The following is a 15624-nucleotide window of genomic DNA, read 5'->3' as shown; positions in this document are numbered from 1 at the left end:
ATGAAGTCCTTGACAACTTCAATCTTTTCTCCATTGATAAGAATGTTGTTTATTGGTCCTGTGGTGAGGATTTTTGTTTTCTTGACATTGAGATGTAATCTACTCCAAAGGCTGTGTGTGCTCTTCTGTGTATGAAAGGTAGAAGCTGTTAATTTTTTCTAAATTTTAATCTATAAATTTTCCTTTCATGTCATTTTTAAGAAATCTTTATCTAATCCAAGATCATAAAGGTTTTCTTCCATACATTTTCTATTTTTGAGTTTTACAATAGATCTATGGTTAATTTTGAATTCATTTATTTACATGATGCAAGATATGGTTCCAACTCCATCTTTTTTGCATATGGATATCCAATTCTTTGATCAAATTTCATTAAGAGTAAAATTCTTTCTCCACTAAATTGTGTTGGCAATCCTGGAAAAATAAACTATGTATAAGTGTGTGGGTTAATTTCTGGACTCTATTCTGTTTCATTGATCTATTTGTCTATCTTGACATCAATACTACACATGAGTAGTGTAGCTTCATAGTAAGTTTTTAGGTCAGGAAATGCATGTCCTCCAAAATTGTTTTTCTTTTTCAATGTTATTATAGCTATTCGAGAGATTTTTCTTCTGGAATTATGAATGGGATTATGCTTAACATAAAGATAAATCTGTGTACAATTAATATTTTATCAGTATTGAATCATCCAATTTATAAACAGTATATCTTTCCATTTATTTAGATTGCATTTATTTTCTCTTCAACAATGTCATATTTTTCAGTGTATAGGTTTTGTTCATCTTCCAATAGATTTATCTCTGGCTATTTTGGAGTCCTGGTGTGGCGCTGTGGGTTAATGCGCCAGACTGCAAAGCCGTTTGAGCTGCAAGACTAAGACTCAATGGGAATACATGCTCTTATTGATGACCATGTTCATCACCGATAAGAGGAAGTGAGGAAAAAACAGCAATGAAGCTGCAAGCTAAGCTCCACAATGTTCAATAGACTCCTGTGAACCCGGATTGAGACCTGGTTGGCCAGCAGTGTGGCAAGACCTGGGGACTCTTGGGTCCAGAGTCAGTGACATAGCCATAGAGAAATAGAGTGGAGAGTAAAGTGCCCTGCTGATAAGAAGAGCAGGCATATGCACAAGAACACCCACACTTGCACATAATACCCACTTGACCTGGCTTCAATGGCTGAATGATCAGAACTCAACGAGAAGAAAAAAGAAGAGGGAAAAAAGTGTAACCTGATACAATTTGATGAACTTGACCTACATCTATGGATGCAGTAGCTCCAAAGAGGGAACAAATCTTTACAGCAATTATCATTCCCATCCCCTCCATACACAGCGTAGACAGGAATGGGCAACTTGGACATTGGCTACCCAAAATGGGGGGCTACAAAGGCAAGAAGTGATTGGCTTACAAGCTTTCAAGAGGCAGCCTAGATCCAGAGGGCATGGAGGAAGGTAGAATCTCCACTGATTAGTATCCAATCTGTCTGGGCAGGGCTGATGAAAGGAGATGGGGATAGCACTCATGTGGCACAATAGTGAATAATTGCTACCATAACTGACTGTGAGGGTTGGAAATGTAAAGGCAGATGCTTTGTAGCAAAAGGAGGGAAGTGGTTGACTTTGCAGTCCAGGAGCAGAGGTCCCTGGGACCATCAAGGGATAAAAGCAGAGTGAGGAACCCTACCCAGAAAAACAGTGACGCCAGAGATGGAGGCAGAAACGATGATGTGGAGAGATGGAGTGGCTAGACCCAGAGAGGGAGAGGGGCTGTGTGTTGATGACCAGGGGGCAGGCTTGCAGGGTATACTCTTTGGTTGGTTGATGATGGATGGAGAGGATTGAATGAAATGATATACGATAGGATGAATGTAAAGCTAATGTTGTCCCATATAAACTATCACATAATTCACAATAAAACATTTAAATATATACATTGTTGTTGTTGTTGTTGCTGTTATTGGGTGCTGGTAGGTCTGTTTCGACTCATAGTGACACTTCATGGAGTTTCCCAGAGCGGCTGGTGAGTTTAAACCACAGACCATGAGGTTCAAACTGACCTTGTGGTCCAGTGCATTACACCGCAGCACAACACTTGGGCACTTAAAAAACCTTTTCTTACTATATTTTCTTGGATGTTGGAGGCATCCTTATTTCATTCCTGATCCCAAGAGCAACGTTTACAACTACTTATCATTAAATGTGGTATTTTCTGTATGTTATATGGTGTTATCCTTGTTAGAGGAACCCTGATACTGCAGTTGTTAAACATTTGACTCCTATATGAAAGGTTGATGATTCAGATACATCAGTCACTCCATTGAAGAGAGAAGCACAGTCTGCTTTCTTAAAGATTTATGGACTTGGAAACCCTATTGTGCAGTTCTTTCCAGTTCTATAGAGTTACTATGACTCAAAGGCAATGAATTTGGTTTGGTTGGACACTTATCAGAGTGAAGACATTCTTTGCTACTATTAATTTGTTCAAACTATCTACCTTATTTTTAACCTATTGAATTATAACACTATATTCACATATTTTTTATTGATAATATACTTACGTCCTTTCTGGAATAAATGTTATAATGTATTTTACCTTTTTGTTTGTTTGTTTGTTTTTGATAAATTATTGTTGGGTTTGCAATAAATTTTGTTTAGGAGTTTTAAAACTATGTTTATGGATAGAATTGGTTCATATTTTCCTGTAAAACTTTTGACAGTTTAGAATCTAAGCTATTCTAGGTATAAAATAATGAATTGAAATGATAACATTTTTTCTATAATTTGATGAATTTTATAAAAAACTGATACTATTTCTCTAAGGTTATTGGTTAATATAGCTGTCCTGGAAGCAAAAAAAAAAAATTTTTTTTAAGTAAAAATAGAAGACATGGAAATAATTAGTTGTATGGAAACATCAGTCTCTACAACCATGAGACCAGAAGAACTAGATGATGCTTAGCTACCAACTCCTCTGAAAGGGATCACATTAGAAGGCACTGAGAGAGTGGGATAAAAATGTATGGTGAAAAAACCTTAAAATCCTTTAACAAAGAAGAAGAAGAAGAAGACCAGAGACCAATGGGATCCCTGAAACTATGGTTCTTAGTTACCCTTCAGGTCTGGAACTTAACTAACTACATTATAGTGCAATTTTCAGTCAAACAATAGATAGATCTGTAAGGGAATAATAACACTAATGAGGTACACACAGCTTAGTCTACTCAATCATTGGAGGCCAAAATGGCAGAATTTACCCAAGGACAAAATGCAGAATAGGAACAAAAGAAGGAAGACTGGAAACAGGAAACACAAGGAGGAAGTGGGGTAAGTGATATCGCACTGAGGTTATGACTGATAGTCAATGAAATGAAACAAAATGTATATGAATTGTTGAGTATCAAAGTGATGGTTTGCTCTGTAAACCTTCACCCAATTTACAATAAAGAGTTAAAAAAGGAAAAAGAAAAATTAACTAGTTAATTTTTAAAAAGAAATAAAATGACATGTTCGGGGTGGGTGGGTGGGGAAACAATGCACAAAGGGACACTTATTAGTAAAGAAGAAAAGCAAGCACCAGAATTTAAGGCAGAAGAGATAGGCTAACACTACTATTTTGTGCAAATGTAGTTAAGTCAAAGAAGGATATGTAGTATTTAGAAAAAATTTTAGAGCAATGAAAAGACAAAACATAAAGAAATTGTGATGTATTTCCATAAAGTTACAACAATCTGATCCTGCCTTCCCTGAGTACTCTTCCCTTCTCTCCACTTCTTCCATCTCTGGCACCCCAGTGACATCAAGATCAACCTCTCGTTTTCCTCTTCCTCCTCAGCATACTAAAAGCAAAGACGGTTCATCTTGTAAACAGATGGCATAAATAACAGAATCAAAACATACTGTAAATGTACAAAATATCTGTTCATTGACTTTCAGTCAGCAGTAGTTTATTAGTTAAGTTTTTGGGGAATCAATAATTACACGTAGACTTACAACTGTATGAGAATCATCAGCCTTAACCATCATGTTGTTCAAGAGTCAACTGTAAAATGAAATCCTTAACATTACTATCTTCTTTGTCATGATGTCCTTAATAGTCCAGTTGTAAGGGTTTTTGTTTTATTTATGCTGATATATAATCCATCCTTTTCTCTCCATTGATAGGGTCTTCAAGCAAGCAAGATTGTGTCCTCCAATCCTGATGTCACATTCCTCATCATATAGGATAGCCTCTCAGATTATTACTCAGCATAAAGATTTAATAAGTATGGTGAAAAGATATAACCTTGACACACACCTTTCCTGATTTTAAGCCACACATTATTCCCTTGTTCTGCTCAAATGACTGTTTGTTCATCTATGTATAATCTCTACATGAGCACAAGGAAGTAGTCTGGAATCCCCATTCTTCATAATGTTATCCATGATTTGTTATGACTTACACAGTCAAATTCCTTTGCACAGTCAATGAAACAAAGTAAACTATTTTCTGGTACTCTCTGCTTTCAGTCCAGTCAAGATCTAACATTAGGACTCCTGTTGACCTGGAAATGAGAAAAAGAAGAGGAAGTGTTGGTTGGTTTGAAGTGTTGTGAGACCTGGGGACTAAGGAGCCCATGGACAAGGACATAGCCACAGAGGGTTAGAGCTGAGAGTGAAGTGTCTAACTGATAGAAAGTGAGGGGAGATGCACAAGAACACCCAAACTTGTAGATAGTAACCATTCAACTTAGCCTCAATGGCTTGATGATCAGAACTCGACATGAAGAAGATAAAAAAAAAAAATTTTTGAAAAAAGGAAGCAAGTGTAAATTGCTACAATTTGATGAACTTGACCTATACTTATGAATGTTGTTGTTGTTGTTGTTAAGTGCCGTCGAGTCGGTTCCGACCCATAGCAACCCTGTACAGGGTTTCCGAGGGTGTAAATCTTTACGGGAGTAGAAAGCCTCATCTTTCTCCCGCGGAGCTGCTGGTAGTTTCGAACTGCTGACCTTAAGGTTCGCAGCCCGATTAGTAACCACTACGCTAACAGAGCTCCTTATGAATGTAATCACTCAAAATACCAACTGAGAGGGAAGGTGTCTTTACATCAAGTATCAATCCTATCCCCTTTGTATACAGTGTTGATAGGGATGGGCAACAGACATTGGCTACCTAAAATGGAGAGGAGAGTGAGGCTATAAAGGCATGAAGTGATGGGCTTACAAGTTTTCAAGAGGGAGTTTAGTTTCAGAGTGTGTGTGGGAAGGTAGAATCCCCATTGGATAGTTTTCATCTTGTATAGATGTGTCTGGTGAAAGGAGATGGGGATAAGATTTTCATGTTTCAATAGTGAATAATTGTTATCATGACTAATTGTGACTGTCACAACTGTAAAGGTTAAAATTTTGTAACAAAAAGGGAGGAGTAGTTAATCACACAGTTCAGGAATGAAGGATCCTAGGACCATCAAGGGAGAAGAGCACAAGTGGAATGTGGGACCCTATGCAAAGAAGTAGTGACACAAGAGAAAGAGGCAGAGATAAGGACATGAAGAGATACAGCAGCTGAAGACTCCAGACTCACGGAAAGAGAAAAGCTGCATGCTGGTGACCACGAGGCAGGCTTGCAGAATGTGCCCTTTGGTTGTTTAAATGATTATATATTCCTGAGTGTTTTTGTGAACATCCCAAAGACAAACAAAACACAGAGGGAATAGAAGCAAATACTGTTGATTCAAGAAATGATGAGTGTAAAACCAATGTTCTCTCATGTAAACTATTAGTCAATTCACAATAAAAACTTAAAAAAAAAAAATCTAACATTAGTAATAATGGTAATAATGTCTTTTTATGAATCCAGCTTGAACTTCTGGCAATTCCTGGTTGTATTGCTGCAACCGTTTTTTAATACTCTTCAGTAAAATTTGGCTTGCATATGATAGTAATGATTTTGTTTAATAATTTCCACATTCTGTTGAATGACTTTTTCTTTAAAATGGGTACAAATATGAATCTCTGGGCAACTTATTCATATTTGTGCCAAGATTTCTAAATTCCTTGTCATAGTAGAGTAAACACTTTTAGCATTGGATCTATATGTTGAAGTATCTCAATTTATGCTCCATCATTTCCCAGAGCCTTGTTTTTTGCTAATTCCTGTAGTGTAGTTCAGACTTCTTCCTTTAGGGTCATTAGTTCTTGACCAGATGTTATTTCTTGAAATGACAGAAGGTCAACCAATATTTTTTAGTTTAGCGATTCTTCCATCTTCTTTTCATGCTTCCTGAATCTTTCAACATTTTACCCATGTTGTTGTTGTTAAAATTGTTGTTATGTGCTGTTGTGTTGGTCTGACTCATAGCAACCTATGCACAAGAGAACAAAACACTGCCCACTCATGTGCCATCCTCACAATTATTAAGTTTGAGCCTATTGTGAAGCTACCATGTTAATTCATCTTTTTAAGGGTCTTCTTTATTAACCTTTTACTTTGCCAAACATGATGTACTTTTCCAGAAACTAGTCTCTCCCAATAATATGTCAAAGTACTTGAACAAAGTCTCACCATCCTCACTTCTAAGGAGCATTTTGGCTGTCCAATTGACTCTGATGTGATGTGTGTCAGAGTATCTGTAGTGTTTTTAATGACTGTTTTTTGTAGGTATATCACCAGGCCTTTCTTTCAAGGCATCTGTGGGTGAACCTGAACTTCCAGACTTTCAGTAAAGTATAGGCTCTTGTGCCATCTATTCTCTTTACTCTCAAGATCTATCCTTTGTCCTGTTTGTTCTATGTTACAGAAACTGATTTCTTTGGATTGTATTTCTTGGAATCTTTTATCTTGTTTCTGGTTGTTTTAGCCACTGGTAGACAGACAATGTTAGTGTGGTGCTTTGGTTTAATGCACTGGACTGCAAGGTCGATTTGAACCACAAAATCCACCTCATCAGCTACTCCTTGTAAATCCTATACAGGGTCCCTATGGATCAGAATTGACTCAACGGCACTTAACAACAACAACAACAGACTGCAGCTCAGAGGAAAAGAGAAAGCTCAAGGCCAGTTTAGTTCTTCCTTCCAATTTCTTCCCTGGCTCACCAGGGTCTAACATTGGTTTCCCTCCTCTGTATCCTGTTGTTGTTAAGTGCCGTCGAGTCGGTTCCGACCCATAGCGACCCTGTACAGGGTTTCCGAGGGTGTAAATCTTTATGGGAGTAGAAAGCCTCATCTTTCTCCCATGGAGCAGCTGGTAGTTTCGAACCACTGACCTTAAGATTCGCAGCACTTGTAAGGAGTGCTATTTTCCAGCCACAGTTTTCTCCAGTTCCCATAACACTGCTCCTTTGTCCTTTCATATGGGAATGGAGTTACACTGTTACTAATCTCTCTCTGAATGGTTTATCAACTCTTATGGGTTCCTTTAATAATATTTTCCCCAACTTCATACACAATCTGTTCTGTTTAGTCAAATCTTCTGAACCTGCTATGTTTTACACCAAAACTCTCACTAATACATTTATGCTGTTGCTGTTGTTAAGCGCTGTTTAGTCAGTTTCAACTCACAGTGACCCTGTATAAGGTTTCTGAGGAGTAGCTGGTGAACTTGAACCACTGACCTTGTGGTTCAAAATGACCTTGCGGTCTACTGCTTTATCCCACAGTGCCATAATTTAATAAATCCTAGAACAAATAGGCCTAAAACCAACTAATACAATGTGAAAATGTTTCAACTGATGCAGTGCTGGAGGTGGCCAACCCATTGGAAGAAATCCATATTTGTGGCCATTCCAAAGACAGGTGACCCAACAGAATATCTAACAATATCATTAATATCACATACAAGTCAAATTTTTCTGAAGAAAATTCCAAAACAGTTGCAGCAGTTTATCAACAGGGAGCTGCCAGAAATTTAAGTCAGAATCAGAAGAGGACATGGAAGTAGAGATATCATTGCTGATATCAGATGGATCTTGGTTAAGAGCAGAAAATACCAGAAAGATATTTACTTGTGTTTTACTAACTATGCAAGGCATTTGACTGTGTGGATCATATTGCAAAGAATAGGAATTCCAGAACATTTCATTGTGATGATGAAATACATGCACATAGAACAATGAAAAAGAAAAACCAGAGAAGAATGAATACATTTGAATTATGGTGTTGGTGAAGAATATTGAAAGCACCATGAACTGCCAGAAGAACAAACAAATCTGTCTTGGAAGAAGTACACACATGATGCTTAAGCAGTGATGTACAAAGTACAAGATCTGAAGTAAGGCCTGAATTCATCTCTTGTACTTTGGACATGTTGTCAGGAGAGACAAGTCCCTAGAGAATGACATTACACCTGGTAAAGTGTAGGGACAGTGCAAAAGAGGAAGATTCCCAAAGAAATGGAATGACACGGTGGTAGCAACCATGGGTTCAAACAAGCAACAGCAAACTAATAGAGAGTAGAAGGTTGTTGTCATCGTTAGGTGTCTGTGAGTCAGCTCTGACTCATAGCAACCATCTGCACAACAGAACAAAACTCTGCCCATTTTGCTGTGTCACGATTCTTATGCAATCCTAACTGAGTCCTCTGCATGGAAACACCGGCCTCAGACCAAACTTCTAATTTACAATAAATACTGATCTTGCCTTCCCTGCTTGAAACACTCCCAAATCTTTTTCCAGGTGATGTTTTTCCTAACTTGTATACAATCAACTCTGTTGGGTCTTATGCACAGATGTGTTGGTGATATTTGGGGAGTCAGCTTCCATATGCTTATAAATTGTAACTGACAATATCATAGGCTATGTTAGCAGATGTTTCAAGTTCCCAGAGTCCTAGAATCCTAAATTCCTGAAATCTTCAAAAAAATTTTATTGTAAATTGAGGAAAGTTTTATAGAGTTTTCCATTCAACAATTGGTTCTTGTCTTTGATTTCAATCCCCACAATGTAATATTACATATCCAATGTTCTCACTGTATTTCCTGAGAGATACAGGGCGAGAGGAAGTCAACAGAGTAGAAACTGGGCAGTTAGCCCCTGGAGAGTCCACACAATGGGAAAAGGAAGGAGGGCCTGGGACTATGGTAAAGAAAATAACACCAGGTTCGAGGAAAGCAACCAACTGCAAAGGGAGAGCACCTTAAAGGCCAAACCACCAAGGAAACAGAAATGGGTAGCATCCCATTTCCCAAAAGCCTGCACCCTTTTATTAAAAGTCAAATAAATATTCTTTCCCTTTGTTAAGACATAATCAGTGAGGGGTGGCATCAGAAATGACCCTGGGTAAGGGAATCTGAGACCAGGGAGAGAAAAACTATACTTAATGTTCAAACTCCTGAGTGTACGGGATCTATCCTCACTTGGGAAGTAGACCCATGCCAACTCATCTGGGAACACTCTATGCTATAATAAACTTAATGCTTGGCTGAAGATTTTGGTCTTGTCTCTTTATGACACAGAACTAGGTCTCAAGCCCGGGCATCCACCCTGTGAACTTGACATTTCCCATTTCCATTCTTCGTTCTTTCCTAACTTTCTTGATCTTTGTCATTTGCTATATGCTGCCCTTTGGATCTAATTCATTGATAATTCTAATGTATGGGTATCTCCCTAGTGTTGTCATTCATCTTATAGACTATCAATAGTTTGGTTGAAAATGGAACCACAACAGTGAGTTCAGCTCCACACCTGCAGAGTAAAAAAGGACCCTAGTCTCAGGGGTTTCACCAGTATCTAGCTGACCAGTAAGCCTGGTATCTTTTATGAGTTTGCATTTTGTTTTGTTCCTCACTCTATTTAGGGTCTTCTCACGTGATCCCTTTCAGAAAATCTGGACCAGGAGAGATTAAATTCCTGACTTTGTGAAAGACAAATTCAAAAAAGAATTTTTGACTGTTCAGTCATCAGCTGATACTGTAATATGGTATTTGCTTGTTAAAATGGAAAGATTGGTGTTATGTAGATGTGTGGCACTGTGGGATAAAGCACTGGACTGCATAGTCGGTTTGAACCACAAGGTCAGTGGTTCAAATTCACCAGCCGCTCCTTGGAAACCCTATACAGGGTTGCCATGAGTCGGAACCAACTCAATGGCACTTAACAACAACAAAGACTAACAAACTTGAGACTTTTCCTTAATGTAATAGCTAATTGTGTGATACTGTGTGACATCTGCTGTTATAAACATCTGGTATACATGTTCTCACTCAGTCCTAAGAAAAAGTCTATGAAGCATGCATTACTTCTAATCCTACTTCTCAGAGAGATTAAATAACTTTCCCAAATCATACAATTTGCAAAGAACTGAACCCAAATTTACACCCAGATTGTCTGACTACAAAGACCACACCCTTCTCCACATATACACATAATTTGTGGAATTAAAATCATATGCCAAAGTAATCTTTACAGTGAATCAGAAATCAGAAAATTTGCTCTAAACTTCCCTCTTGGATTTGGTTGGTTTCCTTTTGGCAGAGAGATTTCTTTAATTATGTAAAACCTATTTGAGAATCTGTTTTCTGATTCACCCCATGAGGAAAATGAAACATAATATGTTTGCATCTTGAAACTGTCAAATATTTTGTCCTTCCAAACTTGGTTGGGGCTTTGTGTTAATCTTCAGGAATTTTACACACATGGGAGAGAGACAGTCAATTTGTAGCCAGAGTCTGGCTAGCTCTTTCCATCCACTTCACCCTGCCTGTGTCCAGGCCATCAGTTAACTCTAAAAGGTACATTAAGAATGCTGTTTCAAGAAAGATACTCAGTGTAAAATGAGGGATTGCTTCCCTTTAAAAGGGCTGCATTTTGTTCACTTCTAACTTTTAATTATACCAGATCCTCATTCCCAATACAATTCTTTTTGCTTAAACAGTGAAATTTACATGTTCTTCTAATTGTATTGTTCTGTGTTGTTGTTGTTGTTGAGTGTGATTGAGTCAGTTCCGACTCATAGCGAATGTATAGGGTTTCCAAGGTGGGTTTGAACTGTCAACCTTGTAGTTTACAGTCCAGTGCTGATCATACAGTGAGACACCAGGCATCCTATAGAAATACATTATAATCCAGTTGTTTGGTAAATCCACCTTCAAATACACTTCTTGAAAATGTACAATCCAATACAAAATTTTACACATTTAATTGATGTATTAAGTCATACTGAAAATTACACACATCAACAGTATATAAGTCAATAAATTATCAAAAGTCAATATTCCCATATAGCCACTAAAAGGGCAAGAAATTAAAGAGTTATAATATTTCAGATGCTGTCTTGGGTCCCTTTCCAATCAGTATTTACCCCCTCACCAAAAGTTACCACTGTCTTAACTTCTAACATCATGGATAAGATTTGCCACTTTGGGGACTTTATATAAATAGACTTATACAGTCTGAAATTAACTTTTAAAATGCAATCAAGATGCATTGATTGTTACTGGTGATTGAAATGCAAATATTGGAAACAAAAAAAGGAGGGCCAGTAGTTGGAAACTATGGTGATGTGATGGAAATGATACTGGAAATTGCATGATTGAATTTTACAAAACCAATGACTTCCTCATCTAAAATACCTTTTATTCAACAACATGAACAGCATCTATACATGGGAACCTCAATAGATAGGATACACAAGTGTGTGAAGAGATAGTGGAGAAGCTTAATTTCATAAGCTAAAACAGGACCAGGGGTCTACTGTGTAGAGATAGTGTGAAGAGATAGTGGAGAAGCTTAATTTCATAAGCTAAAACAGGGCCAGGGGTCTACTGTGTAGCAGACTATCAATTGCTCACATGCAAGCTCCAGTGGAAGCGCAAGAAAATTAAAACAAGTCCACAAGAGCCAAAATATGATCTTGTGCATATGCCACCTGAATTGACAAACCATCTTAAAATTAGACTTGATGCATTAGGCACTAATGACCAAAGACCAAAGAAGTTGTGGGATAACATAAATACCATCGTACATGAAGAAAGCAAAGGATCATTAAAAAGATAGGAAAGAAAAAAATAGACTGACATGGATGTTATAAAAGACTTTGAAACTTGCTCTTAAACATAAAGAAGCTAAAGCAACTGAAGAAATGATGAAGTAATAGAGCTGAACAGAAATTTTCAAAGGGCAGCTTAAAAAGACAAAGAAAAGTATTGTAATAAATGTGCAAAAACCTGGAATTAAAAAAACCAAAAGTGAAGATGCTCAGTATTTCTCAAGCTGAAAGAAATGAGCAAGAAATTCAGGCTGCAAGATTCTATGGGCAAAATATTGAATGATGCAATAAGCGTCAAAACAGAGGGAAGGAATGCACAGTCACTGTACCAAAACGAACTGACCAGTGCCCAACCATTTCAAAAAGTACCGTATGATCAAGAACTAATGACATTGAGGGAAGAAATCCATGGTGCACTGAAGGCATTGTCAATAAACACGGTTCCAAGAATTGATGATGCAGCACTGGAAATGCTCATTGGTCTACCCAAGCCATGAAATTTTGAAGGTGGCTGGTTACATGGCCAAACAAGTAGAAGGAAATATATATTTGTATCCTCTTCAAATAAGGATGACCCAATGGAATGCAGAAATCATCAAACAATATCATTAATACCACATGTAAGTAAAATTTTGCTGAAGATAATTCAAGCAATCACAGCAATAAATCAACAGGAGCTGCCAGAAATTCAACTTAGATTCAGAAGAGGATGTGGTACTTGAGATATGATTGCTGATGTCAGATGGATCATGGCTGAAAGCAGCAAATACCAGAAAGATATTTACTTGTGCTTTATTGATTATGCAAAGGCTTTGACTATGTGGATCATGCAAAACTATGGATAGTATTATAAAGAATGGGCATTCTAGAACTCTTAATTATGCTCATGAAGAACTTAAACATAGACTAAGAAACAGTCATTTGAACAGAACAAGGGGATAGTGATGGTTTAAAATCAGGAAAGATGCTTTCCAGGATTGTAACCTTTTACTATACTTATTCAAGGACTTCATTCTTCTTGGATCAACTATCAACACTAGTGGAAGCAGTAGTCAAGAGATCAGACAACATATTGCATTGGGCAAATCTGCTGCACAGGAACTTTTTAAAGTGTTGAAGAGCAGAGATGTCAGCTTGAGGACTAAGGTGTGTCTGACTCAAGCCATGGTATTTTCAATAACCTCGTATGGATGCGAAAGTTGGACAGTGAATAAGGAAGATCATAGAAGAATTGATGCCTTTGAGTTGTGGTGTTGGAGGAGAATACTGAAAGTGCCATGGACTGCCAAAAGAACCAATAGATCTATTTTGAAAGAAGCGTAGCTAGAGTGCTCCTTGGAGGCCAGGATGGCTAAGCTCCGTCTCTCATATTTTGGACATATTGTTAGGAGGGAACAGTCACTGGAGAAGGATGTCATTCTGGGTAAGATGGAGGGTCAGAGAAAAAGAGGAAGACCCCTAACGAGATGGATCAACCAGGTGGCATCACTGATGGTGTCAAGTGTGGCAGCGGTAGTGAGGTTGGCCCAGGATTGGACATTGTTTCATTCTGCTGTGCATGGGGTCATTAGGAGTCGGTTCTGACTCGATGGCACCTGACAACAACAACAACATTCAATCTGTATGCTGAACAAATAATCTGAGAAACTGAATTAGATGAAGAAAAACAGCATCAGGATTGGAGGAAGACTTATTATTAACAAACTGTGGGTGACACAACCTGGCTTGCTGAAAGTAAAGAGGACTAAAATAACTTTTACATGAAGATCAGAAACCTTGGGCTATACCTCAAGGTAAAGAAAAAATATCCTCACACGTGGACCAATAAATAACAATATGATAAATGGAGAAAAGATTGAAGTTGTCAAACCCTTCATTTTGCTTAAATCTACAATTTAACACTCATGTAAGCTGAAGTCAAGAAATTAAATAACGTATTGTATTAGGCAAATCTGCTGCAAAAAGACCTCTTTAAAGTAATCAAGAGCAAAGATGTCAGTTTGAGGACTAAGGTATGCCCAACTCAAGTGTTTCTTTCAATCACTTCATATGCACATGAAAGTTGGGCAATGAATAAGGAAGACCATAAAATAATCAAAGTGTTTGAATTATGATGTTAGGAAAAAAATATTAAATTTACCATGGACTGCCGGAGTAACACACAAATCTTTCTTGGAAGAAGTACAGCCAGAATGTTCCTTAGAAGTGAGGATGGCAACACTTTGTTTCTCATTCTTTGGACATGTAAGGAGAGACCACTCCCTGGAAGACATCATGCTTAGTAGAGTTAAGGGCCAGCAAAACTGAGGAAGACTCCAACAAGATGTATTGGCATGGTAGCAGCAAAAATGAACTCATACATAACAATTGTGAATATGGTGTGTTTTGTTCCATTATACATAGGGTCATTATGATGCAGAACAGACTTGACTGCACCTAACAAAAAGTATTTATTCTTTTATGTCTGGATTCCTGATTCTCCTATGTTGCTTCATATAACTAAAGTCCATTTATTTTCAATGCTACATAGTAAATATTCTACTGACAATAGACTTATATATAAAACATATAGGATGCCACAGAATAAAAATAATAAAATACAGATAGCACAATTGGAAAAAAAAATTCTTAAGATTCTGTCCCTCAAAATGTGTCGTACATCCTAACCTGCTTGCCTGGGATAATAATACCATTTAGGAATGTGTTACCTTTATTATGTTAATTAGACAGGATGAGTGTAGAGTATAACTTCAGTAAGTCTCTTTAGAGATATAAAAATGATAAAACATGCAAGAGAACAAGCAGAGATGGGGGACGAGAGATGCCAAGACACATGAATATTGCCCAGGAGCATAAGCCCAAAGAGACAAGGACATTCCTTCACAGCTGGTAGAGACAGAAAGACTTCCCCTAGAGCCCACACCCTGAGTTCAAACTTCTAGTCTCTTAAACTCTGAGAACATAAATTTCTATTTATCAAATCCACCCACTCGTGGCATTTCTGTGATAGCAGCATTAGATAACTAAGACAGTCCCTAAACAATCAAAAAACATGGAAAGAAGCTCAAGTTCATTAATTATCATGGAAATGCACATTCTAACCATGATGAGACACTACTACACACTGACAAGAACTGCGAAAATGAAAGGACTGATACCATTGAGTGTTGACAAAGATATTGTTGTTGTTGCGAGGTGCCATCGAGTCGGTACTGACCCATAGCGACCTTATGCACAGCAGAACGAAACACTGCCTGATCCTGGGCCAACCTCACTACTGTTGCCACGCTTGAGTCCATCAATGCTTCCACTTGGCCAATCCATCTCGTTGGGGGTCTTCCTCTTTTTCTCTGACCTTCCACCTTACCAAACATGATATCCTTCTCCAGAGACTGGTCCCTCCTGACAATATGTCTGAAGTATGAAAGACGAAGTTTGGCCATCTTGGCCTCCAAGGAGCACTCTGGCTGCACTTCTTCCAACACAGATTTGTTAATTCTTTGGTAACCCATAGCACTTTCAATATTCTCCTCCAGCACCATAACTCAAATGCATCAATTCTTTTAGTTTTCCTTATTCACTGTCCAGCTTTCACATGCATATGAGGTTATTGAAAATACCACGGCTTGGGTGAAGTGTACCATAGTCCT

This window comes from Chrysochloris asiatica, unplaced genomic scaffold (assembly GCF_000296735.1).
Source record: "Chrysochloris asiatica unplaced genomic scaffold, ChrAsi1.0 scaffold00109, whole genome shotgun sequence".
NCBI classification, from domain to species: Eukaryota; Metazoa; Chordata; class Mammalia; order Afrosoricida; family Chrysochloridae; genus Chrysochloris; species Chrysochloris asiatica.
This window is presented reverse-complemented; position numbering follows the sequence as displayed.